The following is a 24,828-nucleotide window of genomic DNA, read 5'->3' on the forward strand; positions in this document are numbered from 1 at the left end:
CCAAGGTGGTGCAGGCTAAGGTCAGCCTCCACCTATGTTCTGCACAGGCCCACCCTGACTGAGCTATAAAGCAGTCTGAGATGGCTGCTACTTGTGCTGGGTTTGGAGATTCTTAGGTAAAGCCAACCTGTGAATCTAGGCTGACTGCAGCTAGTGCTGGCCCCGGGGCTTACTGAGGCCAGCTGTTGCTTGTTTGAGAGGATTTAGGAAGTTGTGAAGCATTTGCCAAGATAAGCCATTCATTAAGAAAAGCAGCCTGAGTGGGCCTATAAGTTGAATAGGGTGGAGTCTCTGGGGATCAAGTAAAACAGGTCAAACTGTGTTAGCTAGGTTGATGGAGTCTCAGATACAGCACTAGCTTTCAGGCTCTTTGGCTTTTGGGAGGAGGTTTTAGAAAAGGGACAATGGCCTCTGCTTGCCTTGATGCCAGATATTTCAGTTTCTCACCGTATGCCACTGGTGCCTTTCAAGCTGCTACCCCAGTGCTGGAGCTCAGAAGGAGAGAGTATGAGTAGGTGAGTTCATGTGTGGGTTCTTTAAGAGGAACTTCTTGGGGCTCCAGCAGTTTCTTTCAATGACTCAATCCCCACTGGTTTTTGCAACCAGAAATTGTGGGAACTTACCTACTTGGCACTGGAACCTTGGGCCTGGGGGCCTGGTGTGGGGCTGGGACTCCTCACTCCTGAAATATCCCTCCCAAATTTTTGTTCACCACACGTGGGTGTGGGACCAGCCTGTTCTGTGCCCGTCCTACTAGTCTGGATGGAAGTGCTTTCTTTAATCCCGTATTTGTCAGACTTCCATTCAAGTTAATTACTGACAGTTCTGAATGATGTTTGTTCTATATTTTAGTTATAATTTTGATGTGGTTGTATGAAGGTTGGTCCATGTCTGCCTATGCTGCCATCTTGAGCAGAAGTCCCTGCTCTTTTGATTTAGTGTTTTGGATTTCTTCAGGTATATTCCCAGAAGTAGAATCGCTGGGTCAAAAAGCAGATCCATATTTAATTTTTAGAGGTATCTATGCACTGCTTTCCACAGTGGCTGCACCAATCTGCATTCCCACGAACAGTGCACTAGGGTTCCCTTTTCTCCACATCCTCACCAGCACTTGTTTGTTGATTTATTGATGATAGACATTCTGAGAAGTATGAGATGGTATTTCATTGTGTTTTAATTTGCATTTCTCTGATGATTAGTGATGTTGAGCATCTTTTTATATATCTGTTGGCCATCTGTATGTCCTCTTTGGAGAATTGTCTATTCAGATCCTTGCACATTTTTTATTTGGGTTTGTTTGTTGTGTGTTGAGTTTTGTAAGTACTTTATATATTTTGGATATTAATTCCTTATCAGGGTATGCGTCAATATGTTCTCCCATTTTGTGGGTTATCTTTTTATTTTGTTGATGATTTCCTTTGCTGTGAAAAACTTTTTAGTTTGAGGTAGTCACATTTGTTTATTTTTTCTTTTGTTTCCCTTGCCTGGGGAGATATACTCAATAGAATGTTGCTATGAGCAATGTCTGAGATTTTGCTGCCTATGTTTTCTTCTAGGATTTTTGTGATTTCAGGTCTAACAGTGAAGACTTTCATCCATTTTGAATTTATTCTCATGTGTGGTGTAAGAAGGCGGTCTAGTTTTATTTTTCTGCATGCATCTGTCCAATTTTCCCAACACGTTTATTGAATAAATTATCGTTAGCCCATTGCATGTGTTTGCTTCCTCTGTCAAATATTAATTGACTATAAAGGTGTGGGTTTTTTCTGTACTCTCAGTTCTGTTCCACTGATCTATGTGTCTGTTTTTATGCCAGTAGCAGGCTGTTTTGATTACTATGGCCTTGCAATATAGTTTGATATACTTTGTTCTTCCTTCTCAGGATTGCTGTTGCTATGTGGGGCCCTTTGTGGTCCCATATAAATTTTGGAAATATTATTTCTAGGTCTCTGAAATATGTCATTGAAATATTGATGGGAATTGTGTTGAATCTATAGATTACTTTGGGTAGTATGGACATTTTAAGGGTGTTAATTCTTCCTATCTATGAACATGATATGTGCTTCCACTTATTTATATCTTATATTTCTTTCTTCAGTGTCTTATAATTTTCTGAGTACAGGTCTTTTACATCCAGGGTTAGGTTTATTCCTAGGTATTTTATTATTTTTGTAGGAATTGTGAATGGGATTATTTTCTTAATTTCCCTTTCTGTTAGTTCATTATTGGCATATAAAAATGCAACTGATGCCTTGGCTGGTGTGGATCAGTGAATTGAGCGCCGACCTGTGAAACAAAGGGTCACTAGTTTGACTCCCAGTCAGAGCACATGCCTGAGTTGCAGTCCAGGTCCCCTGTTAGGGACATGCAAGAGGCAACCATACTTTCATGTTCCTTTCCCTTTCTTCCTCCTTCCCTTCCCCTCTCTCTAAAAGTAAATAAATAAACTCTTAAAAAATGCAACTGATTTTGGGATAATAGTTTTTCTCCTGCTACTTTGCTGTATTCATTTATCAGTTCTAATAGTTTCTTGGTGAAACCTTTGGGGTTTCTTATGTACAATATCGTGTCATCTGCAAATAATGACAGTTTTACTTCTTCCTTTCCAGTTTGGGTCCCTTTTATTTCTTCTTCTTGTCTGATTGTTGTGACTAGGACTTCCAGTACTATGTTGAATAAGAGAGGTGAAAGCAGATATTCCTGTCTGGTTCCTGATCTTAAGGGAAATGCTTGTAGATTTTCCCCATTGAGTATGTTTTGTTATGTTTTCTCTATTCCCACTTTGTTGGGAGATTTTTTTTTTTTTTAATCATAAATGGGTGCTGGATTTTATCAAATGCTTTTTCTGCAACTCTTGATATAATTATGTGGTTTTTATCTTTCATTTTGTTTATTAGGTGAATGACATTTTTTGATTTGTGTATGTTGTACCAACCTTGCATTCCCAGAATAAATCTCACTTGTTCATGGTGTATGATCTTTCTGATACATTGTTGTATTCAGTTTGCTAATATTTTTTGAGGGTTTTAGCATCTATGTTCATCAAGGTTATTTGCCTATAATTTTCTTTCTTTGTAGTATCTTATCTGGTTTTGGAATTAGGATAATGCTGGCCTCATAAAGGAGTTTGTGAACCTTACCTCCTCTTGAATTCTATGGAACAGTTTAAGAAGGAGGGTGTTATTTCCCCCTTGGAATGTTTGTTAAAATTAATCTATGAAGCCATATGGTCCAGGGCTTTTGTTTGTTGGGAGTTTTTGATTACTGTTTCAGTTTCACTAGGTATAATTTGTTTATTCAAATTCTCTGATTCTTCCTGATTTAGTTTTGGAAAATTATTTGTTTCTAGGAATTTATCCATTTCTACCAGGTTATCCAGTTTGTTGGCATATAGTTGTTCATAATATTTTCTTACAATCCTTTGTATTTCTTTATTGTTAGTCGTTATTTCTCCTCTGTCATTTCTGATTTTATTTATTTGGGTCCTTTCTCTTTTTTTCCTTGATGAGTCTGATTAAAGATTTATCAATCTTATTTATCTTTTAAGAGAACCAGCTCTTGAATTCATTGATCTTTTACATCACTTTTTAAACACTATTTCATTTATTTCTGCTCTGATCTTTTTATTTTCTTCCTTCTCACTTTGGATTTTGTTTTTTGTTCTTTTTAAAGTTCCTTTAAGTGTGAAGTTAGATTGTCTATTTGAGCTTTTTCTTGTTTTTTTTTTTTTTCTTAGATAGGCCTGTAATGCTGAGAATTACCCTCTTAGAATTGCTTTCCCTGTGTCCCACATATTTTGGATTGTTGTGTTCTCATTTTCATTTGTTCCAAGGTATCTTTTGATTTCTTCCTTGATCTCATTGTTGATGCAGTCATTGTTTAATGACATGTTATTTAGCTTCCATGTCTTTGTGTGTTTTCAGGGTACTTCTTGTGATTGATTTCTAGTTCCATAGCACTGTGGTCAAAGATGCTATGACTTCAATTTCCTTAAACTTATTGAGACCTGTTTTGTGTCCTACCATGTGGTCTACCCTAGAAAATGTTCCATGTGCACTTGAAAAGAATGTATATTCTGCTGGTTTAGGATGAAATGCTCCAAAGATATCAATTAAATCCATTTATCTAGTGTGTCTTTTAAGGTTGCTGTCTCCTTATTGATTTTCTGCCTGGAAGATCTATTCATTGAAATCAATGGGGTGTTAACATCTCTGACTTCAACTGTACATCTGTTGATCTCTCTCTTTATGTCCATCAAGATTTGCTTTACATGTTTAGGTGCTCCTATGTTGGGTGCATAAAAGTTTAGTAGGTTTATATATTCTTGTTGGATTGTTGCCTTTATCTTTATGTAGTATCCTTCTTTGTTACTTACTATAGCCTTGGTTTTAAGATCTTTTGTCTAAAATAAGCACTACTATGCCACTTTTTTCTTTCCATTTGCATAAAATATATTTTTTTATCCATTTACTTTTAGTCTGTATGTATCTTTTGATCTAAGATGGAACTCTTAGAGGCAGAATATGTATGAAACCCTTAGAGGCAGAATATATATAGATCTTGTTTTCTTATCCATTCAGATACTGTATCTTTTGGTTGGAGCATTTAAGCCATTGACATTTAAGGTGATAATTGATAGATACATGTTTTTAGTGCCATTTTATTGTTAGACTATTTTCCTCTTTTTTCTTTCTCTTTTTCTTCTTAAAATAAGCCTTTTAACATTTGTTGCAATACTGGTTTGGTGTTAACAAACTCCTTTAGCCTTTCCTGTCTGGGAATGTGAGAAATGCTCACAATGAAACACTGGGACACAGGACTTCAGCAGCAAGGCGAGGTGTTTATTCATGAGTCTGCAGAGTCAGGTGCACAGCGGGCCAGAGGCATGTGCGTGCGTGTGAAGTAGACAAAGAAAACTGGTTTTATACTAATGCAAATAGCTCCCCCCCCCTAACGTGATTAGCTCCTCTTCCCCTCTCCTTTTCCCTGTTTCTCCATTACTGGTTAGTCTGGGTTCACAATCTAATGCAATTAACTACTTAACTAAAGGTGTGATTAACTAAGGGTAATCTAGTTATAGGTCTATCTCCAACTTATTCGCAAAGTTATCTAGCAACATCTTCCAATTTCTCTGTGTTTGGTGATGACAGTCTTCCTCCTTTTGATCCCAGAGATATGTGTGAGGAGTTGCAGAATGTCATTTCCTCACCCCTTTCCCATGATTCACCTGTTAATTATCTCCTACTGGTTTGAGAGTCATTGGCTTTTTTATCCCTTACAGGAAGCTCTTAATTTCTCCTTCAATTTTTAACTGATAGCCTTGCAGGGTAAATTAGCCTTGGTTGTAGGTCCTTGCTTTTCATCACTCTGAATATTTCATGCCACTCCCTTCTTGCCTGAAATGTTTCTGTTGAAAAGTCAGATGAAAGTCTAATGGGAGCTCCCTTGCATGTAACTACCTGCTCTTCTCTTGTGGCTTTTAGAATTCTCTCCTTGTCTTTAAGCCCTGTCATTCTAATTATTATGTGTCTTGGTGTAGGCCTCTTTGGGTCCAACTTGTTTGGGACTCTATGAGCTTCCTGAATTTATGAGTCCTTTTCCTTCACCAGATTATGGAGTTTTTGGTCTTTATTTCTCCAAATACATCTTGATCCTTTGCTGCTCTGTTCTCCTTCTAGTATTCCCATGATGCAGATGTTATTACGCTTCATGTTATTAAAAATGTTTCTTAAGCTCTCCTCATTTTTTGATCTTCTTTTTCCCTTTTTGCTACTCTGTTATTTCTACCTTGTTTTCCAAATCACTGAGTTGATCCTCTGCTTCATCTAACCTACTGTTTATTTCTTCCAATATATTACTTATTTCAGATATTACATTTTTTATTTCTGACTGGTCTTTAAAAAAATTATTTATGTATTTATTTGTTTGTTTATTTTATTTTTAGAGAGAGGGGAAAGGAGAAAGAGAGGGAGAGAAACATCACTGTGTGGTTGCCTCTCACTTGTGCCCTGAACTGGGGACCTGACGTGCAACCTAGTCATGTGCCCTGATTGGGAATCGAACCAGCGACACTTGGCTCACAGGCCGATGCTGAATCCACTGAGCCACAGCAGCCAGGGCCCTGACTGGTCTTTTTAAAAATGGTTTCTATGTCTTTTTTCCTGCTGTTAAATATGCTTATAATCATTACTCCCAACTCTATATCTGATAAATTGCTTGCTTCCATTTCACCTAGTTCTTCTTCTGGAGAATTTTCTTGTTCATTCATTTGTGGTCTGTTTTTTTATATTCCCATTTTGGCTGCTTCTTTGTATTTCCCACCTTAGTTATTAAACTGATCAATGATATAACCTCAAGCTGTAATCAACAGTCTGCCTTAAGCACCAGAGGGTGGGGGCAGCATCATTCCTGTGGGCGGGGCTGTTTTTTACCCAGAAGCTGGTGCCATTCAGAGGGGAGTGCTCTGACAGAGAGATGGCTTCTGCAGTATGGGGAATGACTCAGCATAGGGATCCTGGTGGCTGTTCCTTCAGTTCTCTCCCCAGAGTCACCAACCTCAGAATCTCCTTTAGCATCTCTAGTCCACTCTGCCCTCCTTCTGCTTGAGCCCAGGGTAACTGACTGCAAATGCAATTTTATGCATTGACCCTTTAAGAGGCTCTATGTGCATCTCCAGCTGTCTCTACCTGGCTAACAGAAACCCTGCTCCTTTTCATAGCTAGATGTTACCTGGGTTCCTTTCCAGCTCTAATAATGTGGGCTGGGGAGCCCAGCATGGTGTTTAGATCCCACGCTTCTCAGAGGGAGCCCTCTGGTCATCAAAATATCCCTCTGGAACTTTAGCTGCTGCCCACAGGAGCCCAGCCAGTCCTCTAGCGCTTCCTCTGCACTACCTACCAGTCTCATTTTGGTGAATTGGTTTCTTGTTTCTGTCCTTGGTTATAAGGCTTCTCTCCAGCTAGAATTCAATTGGTTATTCAGGATGATTTCTCTACAATTTAGTTGTAGTTCCAGACTGGTCCTGGGAAGAGGTTAGTGTAACTTCCATTTATTCCTCTGCCATCTTGGATCCCTGAAACTGCTGTTTCTGAAGTGCTTCTAATAATATATAAAAATAGCTGTCATAATGTTATGTTAAATGATTTAAGTTACTTTAAAAATGTCTAGAAAAATAAAAGGCCAACACTCTCATTGCATCAAATTTCCCCAAAAGTCAAGGGTACTGCCTGAGCCTCGGGGAGGGCTGGCACCCAGACCTGTGCTCTGCTGACGCCCCTGCAGAGGCAGGAGCAGAACCCTCAGCAATAAACACTTTACCCCTCCTCCCCACAAGGGTGCTGGTCACAGAGTCACATTAGCTAGAGGAGGCAACACAGGCCTCCCTTTAGGGTGACTGCCTGCCCTCCTTGGGAAATGGGCAGATTATCACAGGTTCCGGCTGTGACAATCAGAAGGCTCTGCAGAACCCAATGGGGTCACAGCGGGGCAGGGGGATGGCATGACCGTGTGGGGAGCGAATGTTCTCCTGTTGCTGTCAGTCACCCTGCTTGTGAACCGGGCACTCATCACTGACTTGGTGAGAGTCAAGGCTCTTGGCCAGAAGAACAGTTTCTTGTTATAGCCTGAGACTCTCCCTCATCTCATAAATATAGGCACACACATATGCACAAATAAATATACAATACAAACATCACACACACACACACTTGTGCACAATACAGACATCACACACAAACACAGGCTTATACATAAAACACACACCAATCATATAGCACTTAATGACAGTACACATCACATCCACACACTCACATATACACATATACTCACCCATACAGTCAAACACAAACACCAATTTATACATATACATTTACAAACGGGCACATAGACACACAATTACACACATGCACATGTGCACACAAGACATACATTCATATATACTTGTATACAACTTATACACATGTGCATAAAAGTCCACATGTACACACACATTTACACAATACGCACATGCGTGTGTATACTCATGACACATACATACACACGAAGAGGGTCTATGAGACCTCCCAAGATGTACTTTTATGGCACGTGGTTTATTATGACCTAAAGATAATCAAGACCCAACAGATTCCAAGAAAAACTTTTACCTCTTTTTTAATCTACCTAAAAGTATTTAGTTGGGGTATGAAGGATGGCCCAGAAAAAGAGCTATTACCAGAGATGACTTTATATCATGCTTTTTTTCTATTGTTCTATAATTACTGTTTTCCCTTGGAAACCTCAGTCTCCAATTCATTCCTTAACTTAGATTGGCATATAAGCTTCAAAGGCCCAATTGCCCCTCAGGTCTCATATTTTTATGGGGCTTGTAAAAATATAATAAACAGAGCCACTTTAAACTGCAGTCAGAATATCCTTGCATGCGTTACTCCTCAAACTTTTGGAATGTTAAAGGTGGGCAAAACAACCTTTGGAATGGGCCTGAAGCAACATTGTGTCCTAAAGAACTGCTTACAAGGATAATAAGAAAGCAGATATGAATACAGAACTGATGGCTGTCAGACTGAAAATTAAAAACTTTCTTAAGAATTAGTGTCCCTGTGTTAGCTTATCCACTTCAACATAAATGCCTTCCTTCTGTTGATGTAATTTTTCCCCTTCTCTTTTTTATCAATACCCCTTGCCTTTGTCTCCTAATCAGATTATTGTTTGGGTTTCTGCCTGAAACCAGTGCTTCTTGAATACTTTTCTTGTTGATTTCAAATAAATGCTTACTGGCTTTCACTTTGGCCTGTTCTTTTTCAGATAACAGGCTCCTATGAGTAAGTAAATTTTTTTTTGCTACTGTTAGTATGTCTTATTTCAATTTGATTGTTAGACCAGCCAAAGAACTTAAAAGGGTAAAGAAAAAATTCCTCCTCCCCAACAACACATATTACATTACAGAACACTGAGCAGAGGAGTACAAAAGCCCCCCCCACAAGGTGTAGCAGATGGCCTGACAGTCTGAATTATTAATAATTGAATTGTAAAATTTTGTTTAAGTCTTTTAAACTTTTTTTTTCCTAGTCCCCAAAGAGTTCAGTTAAACCAAATCAGCTGTAAGTCTCTTTTCTTTGTAAAATTCTGAGATTTCAGTGGGACAATGTGTATATATGCAGATGCAGGGAAAAGCCCCAAGACTGAAAATCTGCCTCTGGAAGTGGAGGGTGGGGAGAGACTGAAGAAAGAGGCTGGCCACTCCAGACTGGTAATTAACAGAGTTTATTAAGGAAAACTACATATGAGGGGTGCCTTGGGTGATGGCAAAAGGAAGTGAATATCCCCCATGCTTCTTGGCAGATGCTATAGAATTATGTAGAACAGGGCAGGATGGATGGGGTACTGGTATGTGACTCATCCCAGATAAGGGAAACGCCTTACGTGCTTGCCCAGGTCAGGGCAGCAGCCTGTTCCAGGAACCAGCATGCCCGGGGGCACGGGGCACGTGTGGGTCAGACAGCCTCTGAGGGGATTTAAAGGAATCAGTCTGTTCTGGCTCAGATCCAGCTCATGGATCCTGTAGTGTTCAAGTCATGGAACAGTCTCTCCTCCACAGACAACACACTTCATATACCAAGAGGTTGTCTGGATCCCTTCTCTGTTCTTTCAGAGGCACCTCCCTGTCCACCCTCTGGCCACAGTGCTCAGCTAGAACAGACCCTCCTGTCCCTTTCCTGGCTGTGTATGGCCACTGTTTCATCCTGCATTGAGGGCTTGAGGCTCCCCAGGGAGTGCAGTTGCACTGAACCACCTGGGAGTCTCTTTTCATTGTAAGATTCTGTGACTTCAGTGGGACCAGACACATCACCCAAAAAGACCTGGCCTCAGTCCCTTCTCTGTTCCCCTGACAGGAACCCTGCTGGCTAGAGTCACAGCCTTCATCACCTGGCCAGGCTGCCCTCACCAAACTTCAGCCCTGAGAGTGACAATGCAGCACAGCCTGATCCCGGAGGACCTCTGCTGTAGACATTTGTGAGACACCTTTCTTCCCCTTCTCCCCAGGCCCACACACCTCTTCACTCTCTTTTGACTGAAGCCAAGTCCTTTTTAAACAATAGTCATGCGTCAGCAACCATCTGAGCCTGAGTGGTTCTGGGAAGATTAGCAGCTGTGTCCTGGAGTCACTTCCTGCTCTGCTACTGGCATTTCCAGGGTTGCACCCGGAAGGGGGCTGACTACTTGAAATCTCCTTTCAGGGGCACCTCCCTGTCCAACCTTAGGCCATGGTGTTTGGTTGGGACAGACGCTCCTGCCCCTGTCCTGGAGTTAGTGACTTTTGCTCCTAATGATAGAGTCTGACCTCACCCTCAGGTTGTGAAACACAGCACAGCTACAATCTCTGAAAACAGCTTCCCTTCCAAAGCAAATTCCTCAGGCAGCTAATGAGTTGAGCCCTGTGACCAGCCTCAGTGAGCAGGCACAGGTCTGCTTGGCTCCATGACCCTGTTGTGAGCCTGAGGCTGGAGCCCATTATGGGTGCTCAGCAGACTTCAGGGAAATAATGTATTAAAGCACATGCCTCCTCCTAAACAGTTTGGCCTCAGGAAACAAACAAAAAAACAAACAGAAATTCACCAGCAAACAAAAAGAAGCCCAACAAAATTCTTACATTTCCCCCCAATAATAAGTACTTAAAATTTTTTTTGAAATAACAAATTTCAAATTCTTCTCAAAATATCATTCTTTCTACCTCTGCTTTGGGAGTCCCCACTTTGCTAGGCTGATGCAAAAACAGTGGTAGTTAGTTATGTACATTACTCTACAAACTCCACTGTTACCTGAATATTTTTAGGCTCCAGCTTTACCTTTGTTCTCTTCTTTAAAAAAATTATAAGAGACATAACATAAAGTTTGTCACTTAAGCCATCTGAACTGCATGGTGCAGTGGCATGAAGGACATCGCATTATTCGGTAACCATCACCACATCCATCTCCAGAATGATTTCCATCTTGCAAAAGGAAACTATCTTCTTACTCTCAGTGAAGGCCTCCACCTCTAAGCTCAGAACTCCCACCCCTCTCTGTGTCACAACCTGCCTGGCATGTCACCACTGTTTCTAAGGAATAGCCAGGTCCTGTTTGCTTTTCTGGGGTCACACCACCAGAGTTTAGTAAGATCGTGTGGACTCTGGACACTGATGGGGCCAAATGTAGCTTTGTGTTTTCAGGAATCCTGTAGTTGTAATTGTAAACCACATTTTACAAAAAGCCCCACCAATTCCCACTCTGAGTTCTGATTCCTTTTTGAAAGTGTGGGACCCTGATTTTGGAACAAATCAGAACTCCCAGAAATGCCCTCCAACCCACGCATTAGAAGCTCTGGGTCCCTGGGATGCATTTGTCCACATGGGACCTCAGGCACCCAGGGCAGCCCGAGTGGGGACTTTGTACCAAGGGGCAGCCACAGCCCAGAGGGTAGAGGAGCAGGTAGCCCAAACCCATTGCACAGAAACTCCAGGAACAAAGATCCCATGAAAGTCTATTCTTTCGGCTCCTAAGAACTTGCACTTTTGCTTCTCAGTGTGGCCACAGGAGGTGAGCTGGTTTCTTCCCTCTTGCAGAAAGTTAAGCCAGCTACTCATGGTGGGGCTTTGCCAAGCAGTTGCAGCCTGACCAGAGCTCATGGCACTGGTGATCCTTAATGTCCCTGGGAATGGCCTTCATGGCATTTCTCAGGATGCGACAGTGAGCACAGTGATCCTTAAACTCTTCAAAAGTTGGGTTGTAGTGATTTCTAGGCATGGCCCCATGACCTTATAAATAGGTGGCATCCTGCTACCTGCATAGAACAAAAGTATAAAGACACTTACGGTACTTTGTTTTATTTGCTCAGCAGACTCCCTCTGCCCCATATCTCCTGTTAATGAACCCTGTCCTTGAGGAGAACTGCTCTTTTCTCAGCATCAACCCAGGGCAGGCCAATCATGTAACTCTGTATCCCTCAACCTGCATGTTTGCACGGGGACAGCTCTGTGACCCAGGCTGGAGCAGTCAGAATCCTGCTCTGGGATTGCACATACAGATGCTTATGGAGGCAAACTGCTTACCTCTGGGTTCCAGCTGCCTGGTGTGCTTCCCTGGGATGGGAGGTTCTCTATTGAAGGGGGAGGCAGTGGAACCCACATTCAGGAGGGAGTTGACACAAGAAAAGGAGGTTCCACTCTTCTACGGCTACCACAATTTCAGTGTCAGTGTCATCCTTCCCTGGCATGTGTATCTGTAGTGTTTAGTTTTATTCCATTAATATTTGTTTTTCATTAAAACAGTAAATCATCTTTATTTTGAACTGTATTGCAACTACCAGAAAGAAAGTATTGTTACTTTTTAGTCCTTTCCTTCCATTTTTTTCTTGCCCATTTTTTTAAGCAGTCTTGAGATGTTACTAAACATAGGTTGGTCACTTAGACTGTGTCACAGCTCCATGTAAGTCACATCTGGAGTCTCCACCTGATGCCTGTGCAGAGGGGTCCATATTGAGAGCAGGGAAGGACATTATGAGGATTTGGCAGGAGTCTTTCTCTTGCTCCTGCAGGAGACTATTCCGTCCACCTTTGTACAGAAACACACAGCGTCCTGTGTTCTGCCTTTTGGTTCCTGCAAGGGAAACGGAAGGAACTTCTTTTCTTTAAAGTGAGAACAAAGGTGAAAATTACCTGGGCTCTTTTTGGGTCCCACACCATTCTCAATTTTAGTATGATTACACAGCTACATAAACTGGGTTGTTTCCATCATAAAGAAATTAGGTTTAATGACTTTTGGATTATAGATTGGTTTGTCCCACAATGTGGGGTACTGGTGAGTGAAAACAAAACCAAGAAAAATAGAAATTTCTTTCAAATGAAAGACTAACAAACAAATACAACAAGCAACAGTTTATTTATTTTAAAAAAGGAATAGATAGGGCAAAAATAAAAAAGAAAGAAAAAATAATTTTTACCATGTATTATTAATTCAGTAAAATAGGTATATTTTAATATATATTCATTTTATGTATATATATCATATAACATTAAAATCACTTGCTTGTCAAGACAGAAGAATAAGGACATGTATCCTGAATCAATTTAAATCTCTATCCCAGTTTAAAGTCATTGCAATAATACTATATTTTCTCTTTTGAAATTTAAGAACAGGAAGTTATTAAACCAGGGTCTAAGTGTGGAAAACCATCTGCTAAGCACATGTGACAACAGATTGCCACACGTCGTGAGTCAGGGGTCTTCTGCACTCTCACACAGGTCTTCATCACTGTACAGCTGTGTCACCGCCTACCTGAGATGGCAGGGAATGATGAGGTGCGCACATTTTAGGCAGCACTGACAGGTTTTGTTTCGAGAATACGCACTTGGACCTTGATGCCCTGGCCGTGGCTGACCAACAGCACGAGCAGCTCAGCCCCACTATTGCCAGCCTTGCAGCCGCTCAGCCACAGGCAGGATTCATGGCTCCCTTGGCCCTCTGCTGGGGATCCACCTGCAGAGGTTCACCCGGACCTTATGAAACGTGCTCCACAGATACCATTACCTCATCTTCCTAGTATGTCCAGGACGGGAAGAGGTCGTGTGTCTTGATCAGGGGAGCAATGTCCACCATGGTCCTGCTGCTCACACCCGAGTGCAGATGTCCATGGCATCTAGGATCTGCAGCAGCTCCACCTCGTCACTGTCAGCCCACAGGTGCTGGACATTCTCCGTGGTATAGCGGCCCTGGTAATGGTGCAGGGCCCGTGTGGTCTCCACAGAGAGCAGCTTCCTGAGGACATTGGTGGAGTCAGCAGGGGCCAGGAGCCGGCTGTCTTGGACTGTTTTATTCTGCACGATGTGGATGTGCCAGAGGGGGCAAGAGAAGGTCACACATAGGAACATAAAGGGACAGAGACAGCAGCTGCTCAGAGCACTAAGGGACCTGAATATTGATAAAATGTGTGCAGATGTTATAAGGAATGACCCAGGCATTTATATACCTGGAGCTCAAAAATCAAGTACTGAGTCAAAAAACCAGTTTGTGACTGTCATAAGATAAAGAGTCTGAAAAGACTATGGATTCTTAAAAAGATCAATGTAATAAAAGATGAGAGAGAGAGAGAGAGAGAGAGAGAGAGAGAGAGAGAGAGAGAGAGAGGGAGGAGCCAAATGGAATGAGTGAGTCTTGACTGGATTTGAATCCAACATAAACACATAAACAAATAAAAATAGACATAAAGAATTATTGGGAAGAGTGGCAAACACTTGAATGAGGACCATGTATTCAATAACAGTATTATATCAATGTTATTTTTCAGGACTCTCATAATTAATTATATTGTGGTCATGTAGGGAATTCAGGCTAAATTATTATGATGTGTGAAAAGTAAATGAGTAAACAAATAGAAGAAAGAGGGGTCAAACAGATGTAGCAAAATGTAGACACTTGGTTAGTTTAGGTGTAGAGTGTATGATGATTCATAGTTCTATTTGTGCTGCTTCTCTAAAGGCTTGAAATTTTTCAGAAAAAGATTCAGAATATTATAATATTATGTTGTTACATGAATTTTTAACACACATACATACAAGTGGTCTGGAAAAATATGCTCCCATGACAGTGTTGGCCTTAAAAAGGAAGAGAGAGGAATGAAGCTACTGTTGATGGTCAGAGGGGACTTCAGCTTTACCAGTCATGTTTATTTCATCGAAAGCAAAAGTGAGAGAGAAAATAATGTGACAAAAATGGAAGCTTGTTCCCCTTCTGGAATACTTACCCCTCCTCTCCTCTCTCCCTGTTTGGGCTAGTTCTAACAATAATGGTGATCCTGTAACAGTGCGGAATTGTAATGCACCCCTCAATTCTTTTGACATTGTTTCTGTGGATGCTGACTGGCTCAAGTGGGACTGCAGATAAGAGGCCTGTTTGCTTGAGAATTCCAGGAGCTGAATTTAGGGGTGACAGACTCTAACCTTCTGACGTTCCAGCTTTGGGATATTTGTTGGCTTTCTACCAGTTATCTAGAACAGACTGTTGACTTGCACATAGTCCCCTCAACAGAGAACTCTCAACCCCCTCACTTGATCGCTTTGTTGTACTTTGCCTCTCCCTCCTTCTAAAAACCTAAGCCTGCACTGAGATGTTAACATGGGCTTTGGGATGAGAGTCTCCCACATTATTGGGTGGCCAGCACTTGAATAAACCTCTTTCCTTTTCCAGCAGCCCATCTCATGAGTTTGGCTTTCATTGCAACAGGCAGCTGATTCTGAGTTCAGTTACAATTCAAGGTGGACGTCATTGTTACATGAAGGCTGAGGCATTGGACCTGTTTGTGTACCAATAGTACTTTTAAATCTTTGAGATGCCCTCTGAATATGATTCTGTTCAAAACTGAGTCATACCTGGCTGCTGTGGCTCAGTGGATTGAGTGTCGGCCTGCGAGCCAAGTGTCACTGGTCCCCAGTTGGGGGTGCCAGTGAGAGGCAACCACGCAGTGATGTTTCTCTCCCTCTCTTTCTCCTTTCCCCTCCCTCTAAAAATAAATAAGTAAATACACAAATAAATAAATTTTAAAAAATGCTAACAATTAAAAAAAAACAAAACTGAGTCTTAGTCTGAATATTCCTGGTGAGCAGAGCCAGTATCTATTTCTAGGTAAGGCATCTGCTGGAGTACCATTTGCAATTCAGTCCTAGACAGTGTTATCTCCTGAGAAGCACAGAAGGCACAGTGATAAACTGTCCCATACTGGAGGAGACTAAGGAGACAGATGACTGAGTGCAATGTGGGCCCTGGAGCAGAAGAAAGACATCAGAAGGACAAATGGTGAGATTTCAATAAGATCCATAGGTTAGTTACTAGAGGGCAGTCACAGAACTGGAGAAGATGTTGGTGGCTAGTCACAGTGGGACCACCTGATTTAGTTTTCCATCCTTTTTTTCTATGTTTAAGTCTTCATTCACTTAAGTTTCAAGGGCAAGGAGAGATGTGATAGCAAATAAAATGTAATATTTACTTGATCTAGAAAGGTGCTGCTGAAATACCAGGAGGCAAGATAATGCTGGCCCAATGGAGTTAGTTTATTATTCTGGTTAAAACATTTTTACCTCCCAGCACCATCTTCTCACTTGAGCTTTAAGCCTTCACCTTTCTCCATCCTGGGATTCAGTTACCTCAGTGTGTGGCTGCAGGGGCCAGGAAATTAACCAGTAGTTTATTTGGAGTTCAAAGACAGATACAATCTCTGCTTGAGGCTCTAAATTTTCAGTGTCACTGACTTCTGGATTCAATTTTCATTTCAAACCTGTATGATCCACACAAATGGCCCACAGGGTCAGACATGGGACACAAGTTTGGATAGACAGCTTCTGGTTCTTAAAATTCTGAAAACTGCTTTTGGTATTCAGACCTGCTCTTCTGGGTCCAGACTAGCTCAGGTTGCCTCCTGATTTCACATGATGGAGAAATGTGCAGACCTTTCCCCCTTTTTGGGAATGAACACATGGCACAATTATTAGCTCAGGGCTTTTAGTCCCCTCCCGGTGCTAAACGTAGCACAACCAGAGGCAGGGATTTCCACCTCTTGGTCATTTCTGGGGATTACTGCTGGCTAGGTCTTAGTGTCTCGGGACATCCTCTTGTTACTGTGGTCTCTTGATTATATGTGAATGCACGAGGTCTGTTTGAAGCTAGTAAGACCATGGTGAGCAGACATCCTGAAGGCTGCAGATGCCCAGGAGCTCAGGAGAGAGGCCCAGACTCTCAAGGCTGCTGGAATTTTGCTCCTGAACTAACAGAAGTTGGAAAACACACAAACAAGGCAAAACAAAATAACAGTTCTTAGGGTGACTACAGTTTAGAAAATCACTTGAGGCCCTGTGATAGTTACAAATCTGGAAATATTAAGGGTAGGTCAGGTTCCACTCTGCCTCCCCAGGCTCAAACCACCTGCAGTCATTCGAACTGGGGACAGAAATGAATTCTTCGAGCCCCTCTCATCATGGAGTCCTTACCTTGTGGCACTGTGGAGCTTCCGGGCTCTGTATGTACCTGAGGTCATCCCTGCTGACCACGGAGTCCAGCTGGTCCTACATGTCACACATGAACAGGTGCAATGACATCAGCTGATTGGCTTCTTGAGCTTCCTCCAGGAAGGCAGCATGACGATAATTTTCTCACGCAGGTGAGTCTTGGAAGGTAGACCTAGAACATGCAGGACAGCACATAGCTGTGGGGACTCAGGAGCTCCCTGTTGCCTGTCATTCGCTGGGTGAGTTAGTACTTTTTGGGTTGAGCACTGGGCAGTTCTTTTTTCAGGATTGTCTTTAAACTGAATCTATCAAATATAAAATTTTGAAGAGGCTTTGATTCCTTTTGCTCATGTTAAATAAATGATGAAGATCACAATGAGATTTTGGAATTTTGGACTTAATTAACTTATCCCCCAAGTCCTAATGGTTAACTCCCTACCTCCCTCACTTGGAGTCACAGTTTCAGCCAGATGATGATCACTTTATGAACAAAGACAGAGGAAAATAAAATAAGTATCATTATCCCTTTTAGAGTGTTTTTTTTTTTTTTTTTTTTTTTTTTACCAGTAAACTAGGTATTCGTAGAGACTATTATTGAAATATGCTTTCAGATTTGACATATTTTTGGCAATTGCCTGGAGTGCGTGTGTGGTCTCTTATGTGGTTAAACAAATCAGTCTGTGTTACAGTCATGCCGTCAACACACCTCCCTAACTAAATCCAGCCCGCTCTGCCCTGCACTGCACTATTCAACAGCCCTCGCTTAACTCTATGTCAGTGACAGTCCACTCTCTATTCGAAAATCAAAATTACCGAAATAAAGGCAGTTTATCTGGTGGGTGCCCCTGCCTGTCCTCAGGGGTTGCGGGGGCAGAGGGGCGGTGCACGGGACGTGGAGCAGCCCTCACGCCCACCGCAGCCCGGAGGCCTCAGCGGCTCCCGAGAAGCCACGCAGCGCAGGCCCTGGGGCACCTCACAGACCGCTGTTCCTGAGAGCTGCCCACTGGTTTCTGTGACCAGGTTCCTCTGAGACCCGCCAGACTACTCCTCGCCCACTGACTGTGGCACATGGGCACCCCCACCAGAAAGCAAGGCCCGGGCTTCAGAGGACGGGGCTACTGAAAATGCTGCCAGCACGTCTAGAACCGCAGCCGGGAGCTGGAAGGGGTGCTTTCCCACCAGAGAAGCGGTGAGCTCCAGCTGGAGGAGGCCTCTGCCTGGCAGAGGGAGAGGACACCCACCCCACATTTCTACTCAGGCTGGGGCAGCAGGAACAGTAAGGGGGCGTCCTAGCTTTTGCCATAGGATGCTTGCCATTTTTATCTCAATTACAGAAAGCTTTTTGAATCCTGTGGATAGTAACCTTTTGTGTGTCAAAAGCATTGAGAATATTTTATCATAATCTATCTCAACTTTCTACTTTCTGAAATTTATTTGGCATAATTTTAAAAAGTTTATATTGTCAAACAGGCACATTTTCTTTGAAAGATTTTCTATCTTGTTTTAAAAGGTATCCCACTGCATTTTAAAGTTATCTTAAAAATTTGTTCTCATAAATTGCCAATCAATATAATTTTTTTAAACTTAAAAGTTTTAATCTGCCTATAATATTTGAGGGGGCTACATAGCCATTCAACTTTATTTTCTTATAGGTAAATTGTCAGTTGTGCTAGAACTTTTATTAAACAAACAATCTCTCTCATTAAACTGACATTTAAGTTTTTCTCTTCTTCCCTCTGTGTCATGTCTGGATTTCTAGCTTCGATATCATTAATTCTTTCCTCCATCTGATCCGCTAGTTCATTCTTTTTTTTTTTTTTTTTTTTTTTTTTTGACTTCAAAGTTAATGTTTAATAAACAGTACCCACAAATTTCATGAGGCTACAAAACTTTTGGGGGGAGCTTAGAAAGTGTGTAATGTGTCTTCTTTGACTTGTTTACCACGAGTCAATTGAAAAAATTATTATGCAAACAGATGCTAAATCTACTTTTGAAGCATCAGGATTAGTAGGTATAATTTTGTCCCCATTTGACCAAGTGAGATGACATTGGCCATATTTTCCAAGAAACCAATTAATAACTCCAATATATGTCGTCGTGGGCAGCCGTCCGTCTCGAGAGACGATGTTGTAGCTTCTTTTTTTTTTTTTTTTTTTTTTTAAGTATATTTTATTGATTATGTTGTTACAGTAGTTCCAATTTTTTCCCCTTTACTCCCCTCCACCCAGTATCTCCCTCCCCCAGCATCCCCCCCCAAGTCCGTACCCATGGTTCGTAAAAAATAACTATCCCTCCCTCTCATATATTAAGACCCTTTGTAATCTTGTAAAGGACAATGGGCGAAGGTCTCAAGCTCCTCTAGCTGCTTCAAGCTGGACATGGTCGTCGTCCTACCTACCCTTGGGTCCAGAAATCCCTAATAATAGTGGGGGTGTGGAGGGGAGGGTGGCCTTCCCACATGGGGAAGGATTGTGCAGACTCCAGGTCAGTTGGCTGTCTCCGGACAACGGCGTGCTTGGTTTAGCAGGTTGGCATCCTTGTTGTGTTCTGGGGGGAACAGATTTGGAAAAAAGGGTTAAAAAGCATCATTCAATCCATAACTACTAGGTGACAAAAGGCAGGGATTAATTTTTCAATGTTCCACATTAGGAGAAAAAAAAAGGGGGGGGGGCTTCTTTGGAGGAAGGTGTGCTAGGCACATCTCGCCTGTCCAAAACCCTTTTGCCCATTATATTTAGTTTGGGCTGAGGGAAATAGTTTATGTTTCCCCCTTCTCAGACCTCTGGGCCCTTTCTGTCCAAGCCATTAGGATAGAAAAGAGAATTCAGTTTTAAAGTGAAGCCCACAGACCACCCTATTCTTCATCAACCCAGCCATTTAGTTCAGCCAAACCGTTGAGTCTCAGGAGGCAGCGCTGCAGAGAGGATTAAGTGAGCCTTTTGCGTACAGACAATCACTGAGGTAATGCGGTCATAGGCTTATGCCCTTTGAAAACAGAAAACACATGTTAATTTATGTAACATAGCCAACAAACAAGTCTCTAAATCTGTAAGACTGTCTTATTGGGAAGACATCCAGTTGCAAGGCACTTGACATTCTACTTGCCTGCAACTTGAATCTCTTTGGTGATATCACAGATATGGTTTAATTTTCAAGTGAAACCATTTTTTAAGTGAGAAGAAACTTTTAAGACGGTTAGCTGCCCTACTTTACAGTCTGCCACTGATCATTGTGATTTTCCTTGAATAATGATTTTTCTCCCTAAGATTACTCTCCTTGTCTTTAAAGGGGCTACATTAAGTCCATTTTTAATTTATCCTGTTCGTTTGCATAAACATAACAAGAGCAGCAAATGATCACTTATGATCTTTAGTTCTGTTTTGCTGGAACTTACCCAAGGAACATTTAGGGTGGCCCTCAGTCTGCTCTTCAGGGCACAGAAGCTGGGCCACATACCTGGCATTCATCCTTGCCTGTACACACCTGTCCTTTCCAAGTCTTTATGGTTTTCCATTGTGCCTTAAGGTCCCTTCTAGCCATCTTTCAGGAAAACAACCTTCATTCTTTCCCTGGAGAGATTGCTGTGGACCGCACAACCAACATGGCAGCAGGCCTTTTATTTCGTGGGCTTTTATTACCTTTGAAAGTCATTCCCAGTCATTCCCATGCCCATTTGCTTGAAATACTTTTTTCCATCCCTTTACTTTCAGTCTGTGTAGATCTTTTGTTCTAAGGTGGGTCTCTTGTAGACAGCATATATGTGGGTCATTCTTTCTAATCCATTCAGCTACCCTATGTCTTTTAATTGGAGCATTTAATGCATTTACATTTAAGGTTATTACCGATAAGTACTTATTCACTGTCATTTTTCCCCTTTGTACTTGTGTTCTTCTCTGTCTCTCTCTGTTTCTTTATCTTCTTAGAGCAGACCCTTTAGCATCTCTTGCATTGCTGGTTTGGTGGAGATGTATTCTTTTAGCCTTCTTTTGTCTTGGAAGCTCCTTATTTCACCCTCCATTTTGAATGAGAGTTTTGCTGGGTATAGTATTCTAGGTTGTAGACCTTTGTTTTTCATTGCTTGGAATATTTTTTGCCATTCCCTTCTGGCTTGTAGTGTTTCTGCTGAGAAATCTGATGATAGCCTTATTGGAGTACCCTTGTATGTTATTAGTTGTTTTTCTCTTGCTGCTTTTAGGATCCTCTCTTTGTCTTTGAATGTTGCCATTTTAATTATGATGTGTCTTGAGGTGGGCCTGTTGGGGTTCATCTTCATTGGGACCCTCTGTGCTTCCTGGACTTGCGTGACTCTTTCTCTCGTCATGTTAGGGAAGTTTTCTGTCATTAGTTTTTCAAAGAGGTTTTCTATCCCTTGCTCTTCTTCTTCTCCTTCTGGAATTCCTATGATACGGATATTATTACGTTTCATGTTGTCCTGCAGCTGTCTTAGAACCTCTTCAGTCTTGTTCAGTCTTTTTTCATTTTGTTGCATTGTCTGGGAGTTTTTGTGTAGGTTGTCCTCCAGCTCGCTGATCCGATCTTCTGCTTCCTCTAGCCTGCTTTTAATTCCTTCTACTGTGTTCTTCAATTCAGAGATCGTATTCTTCATTTCCTCCTGGCTCTTATTGATAGCTCCTATGTCCTTTTTCATGCTCACGTAATTTTCTGTGAGTTCCTTGTAGTTTTTCTGGAGTTCTTTGAAGTTTCCGCTGAGCTCATTCAGCTTCTCCATAATCCATGTTTTGAATTCCATATCTGATAGTTCGCTCCCCTCTATTTCATTTAGCACTCTTTCTGGGGATTCTACCTTTCCTTTTGATGGGAGGTTGTTTCTCTGTCTCCCCATTTTTTTGACTCCTATTGTTTGTTGGTGCTTCCTAGAATGATCTGCACTTCCTGGATCTGCCTCTGGTGGCGTCAGATCATGTACCAGTCTGGCCCTAGGCAGCCTGTTGGAGACTTCCAGGGATCTACTGCTGTTGTCTGTCTTCTTTGATTGTTAATCTGCTCAATCTGTGATTAGCTGTCAGGCTTAAGGACTGTGGGTGTGGCAGCTTAATTCCCGTCGGCAGGGCTTTTGCTTCCCCTCAGGCTGACGCCACTTGGAGGGGAATGGTCTACCCGCAGTACTGGGGATGAGTCAGCACTGGGACCCAGTCGGCTGCTCCTCCAGTTCTTCCCTCAAAGCCACCGTGCCAAACTCTCCCCAAGTGTCTCCAGTCCTCTCTGCCTTCCCTCTGCTTGAGCCCAGGGTAAGTGGTGGCCAAAATATTTTCGTATGTGATCCACTTAAGAGCTCTTTTTCTCCTGCTGTTTCTCTCCGGCTAGCAAGAAACCCTGTGGCTTTTCGCTTTTCACAGCTGATACTGTTTTACTTTCCACTCTGTTGCTGTAGGCTGGGAAGCCCAGCTGGGGGTTTAGACCCTGCCCTTCTCAGGGGGAATCCCCGGCTGCTGAGCTGTTTCTCAGTCCCTTCAGCTGCCACCCATGTGAGCCCAGCCAGCCCTTCCGCGTCTCCGCACTCCCTACCGGTCACGTTGTGATGTAGCGGCCTTTTCTGTCTCTCCGTGGTTATAAGACTTCTTTCCAGCTAGTGTTCGTTGGTTGTTCCAGATGATTTCTCCAAAATTAAGTTGTAAACCCAGACTGGTCCTGGGAGGAGGTTAGTGTAGCTTCCATTTACTCCTCCGCCATCTTGGATCTCCTCCGCTAGTTCATTCTTGATCTCCTTTATTGAGTTCCTCACATCCATAATTTCTATTTTTTTTTTAAAGTTTCAACTTCTTTGGTAAAATACTTGCCTTGTGTGTTAATTTTTTTTCTGAGTACATTAAGTGGCCTAGCTGTGTTTCTTGCATTTTTTGAACATTTTCAGAACTGCCATCTCGAATTATTTGTCATTTACATCACATATTTCAATGTATTTTAGTTGCCTTTTGGAGATTTTTTATTTTCTTTCTGAGCTGCCTTGCTACATTGATTATTCATGGTATTTAATGGGTTCCATCCCTATCTAGCCATCTACGTGTGAGTGGCATTTCTCTAGCAGGTTACTGCAAAGAGGTATTTCTATTATTTCCAGTAGGTGGTACTGAGATACAAGGTGACTTTTCCTTTTTTCTTTAAAAAAAAAAATCTCTGAAATCCCTATGTTGACCCCTTGAGCATCTCTGGCTGCTGTCAGTATAGCCACAATGTTTGGGGGTGGGGTTGGCTAGGGGAACTTGGAGTCTTCTTTGTTTTGCTCTCCTGTTAATGGTGATGTTGGACCTCCATAGGGTCGGTCCCCTTTGCACCCTGACCAGGGACCAGCGGCCAGTCACACAGTACATCTTTGCCCAGGGGAAACAGTGATTATGTAGCACCAATTCTTAGGTTTGCAGATAATGTGCTCTGCAATTGGACATAGAGGGCTAAGGGAGGTGAGTTCTGGGTGGCCACAAGATGGCAGAGTCCTGTGGCTTTGTCCCTTGTCTGGTATGCCAATCATGCAACAACCCCAGCAGAACCACTGTACTGGATCCTTGAACATCGATCTCTGGGCTCAGCCACAGCTTATGCTGCTCACTCCTGCAGGAATGCCCAACAAATCTCTCTGTTCCTGCTAGCTGAAGGGAGTATCAGCCACAACTTGAATCCTCCCCCTCTTTGGGCTGAGCTCTGCTGTGAGCTCTGACTGCAAGGCTGCATTTGAGTCTTGTCTGAGCCCTCCTCCCTTCTTGCTTCCCCATTTCTTCCCACATGCCCACGTTTAGATGCTTCAATGCATGGGCCTGTCAGGCATGCCTCTATGTTGTCAGGGAATTCTTTGTTAAATTATAGTTGTTCAAGTTGTTGGAACCTCAAGAGTCAAAACCAGTGGGATCTCTTACACCAGCACTCCTCTGATGACCCATTAAATTAAAATAACATATTTTTTCCTTTTTTTTAAAGTATATTTTATTGATTATGTTGTTACAGTAGTTCCAATTTTTTCCCCTTTGCTCCCCTCTGCCCAGTACCCCCTTTCTTTCCAGCAAGCCCACCCCCCATAGTTTATGTCCATGGATCATGCATATAAGTTCTTTGGCTTCACCCTTTCCTATATTATTCTTAACATCCACCTGTCTATCCTGTACCAACTGGTTATGCTTCTTAGTCCTTGCACCATAACCCATTTCTCCCCTTCCCCACGCCCAGCTGATAACCCTCCAAATGATCCCCATACCTATGATTCTGTTTCTAACCTGGTTTGCTTAGTTGGATTTTGTTTTTATTTTTTAGATCCAGTTGTTGATAGTTGTGAGTTTGTGGTCATTTTAGTGTTCATAGTTTTGATCTTCTTTTTCTTAAGTAAGTCCCTTTGACATTTCATATAATAATGGCTTCGTGATGATCAACATTTTTAGCTTCACCTTTTCTAGGAAGCACTTCACCTGCCCTTCCATTCCAAATGATAGCTTTGCTGGATAGAGTAATCTTGGTTGTAGGTTGCTTTTCATCACATTGAATACTGCTTGCCAGTCCCTTTCTGCCTGCAAAGTGTCCTCTGAGAAATCAACTGATAGTCCTAAAGTCACCCCCTTGTAGGCAATTCTTCACCTCTCTTGCTGCTGCCCCCAGGATTATCTCTTTATCTTTCACCTTTGGCATCTCAGTCATGATGCATCCTGGTGTGGTCCCCTTGGGTCCAGCTCGCCCAGGACCCTCTGTATTTCCAGGACCTGTATGTCCATCACCTTCGCAAAATTTGGGAAGTTTTTCTCATTTTTTTCAATTCTTGCTTCCTCATTCTGCACTGGTTGACTGCTTTTTTCTTACTTAC

At 42.2% G+C, this 24,828-nt stretch overlaps 1 protein-coding gene and 1 long non-coding RNA gene across 2 annotated transcripts in view; both read left to right on the forward strand.

The window, feature by feature from the left end:
• LOC150012810 (uncharacterized) overlaps nt 1-24,828 on the forward strand; it is a 199,093-nt gene that overhangs the window by 153,487 nt on the left and 20,778 nt on the right. The gene's annotated exons all lie outside the window — the stretch shown is intronic.
• On the forward strand, nt 341-6,356 carry LOC150012815 (uncharacterized). Its single transcript, XR_016510780.1, has 2 exons — nt 341-515; nt 5,945-6,356. It is a non-coding gene; the product is annotated as an uncharacterized LOC150012815 (long non-coding RNA).

This window comes from Furipterus horrens, unplaced genomic scaffold (assembly GCF_987537825.1).
Source record: "Furipterus horrens unplaced genomic scaffold, mFurHor1.1.pri manual_scaffold_4, whole genome shotgun sequence".
Lineage (NCBI taxonomy): Eukaryota > Metazoa > Chordata > Mammalia > Chiroptera > Furipteridae > Furipterus > Furipterus horrens.